Source organism: Peromyscus leucopus, chromosome 7 (assembly GCF_004664715.2).
Source record: "Peromyscus leucopus breed LL Stock chromosome 7, UCI_PerLeu_2.1, whole genome shotgun sequence".
NCBI lineage: Eukaryota > Metazoa > Chordata > Mammalia > Rodentia > Cricetidae > Peromyscus > Peromyscus leucopus.
The window spans coordinates 29,882,973-29,883,694 of NC_051069.1; positions in this window are offsets into that span (position 1 = coordinate 29,882,973).

Here is a 722-nt window from a genome sequence, read left to right on the forward strand (position 1 = left end):
ACACATAGAAAAATCAACATTCAGGGGGCATAGATCTCCCGTCGGACACCCTCAAACCAACCATTGCACCACACACTGGACATGGGACCATCATGTCCAACTGTGGCCTTGAGTAGGTCATATACTCTCTCTGGTCCTCTCTGGTCATGGTCTGGAAGCTTCCTCTTCCATAACTTGGATATGACAACGAGAGCTGTTCTGTCTGTTTCTAGAAGACACGTTGGCATGATGGGACCTTTAGGATTAACAGCATCATGACCCTTCGTCACGATGGCCCTGAGTCATGCTTGAGGGAAGAGGGCATCTTTGTTAGTGTTCTTCCCTCTAACTTCTCAGTCTTCCCTTACAGACAGGGGGAGGTACTCAGGCTGCGCCCACAGTGAGCCTTCATCCCACACTTGAAGCATCTCTCTGTGATTGGCTAGCCAGCTCGGGACCCCTGCAGGCTGGGCTAGTTTAGGGTGGGTGGACACCCGGAACCCACAGAGGAGACACCTGTGTACATGTTCACAGGATTGTGGGTGGCTGGGAAGAGCCACCCCCCTCTCCTCCCAAATAGCTGTGCAGCAGTGGGGGGCAGTGGGGACAGGCCACTCATGTGGCTGGAGGTGGGAGCGCCTGAGGGTTGCCAGGGAAACCATGGCTGCGGGAGCCCCCAGCCATTTGCCTCTTTGCCATGGAGACAGTGAGCTGTAGGCAGCAAGGGTAACAGAACAGGTGGC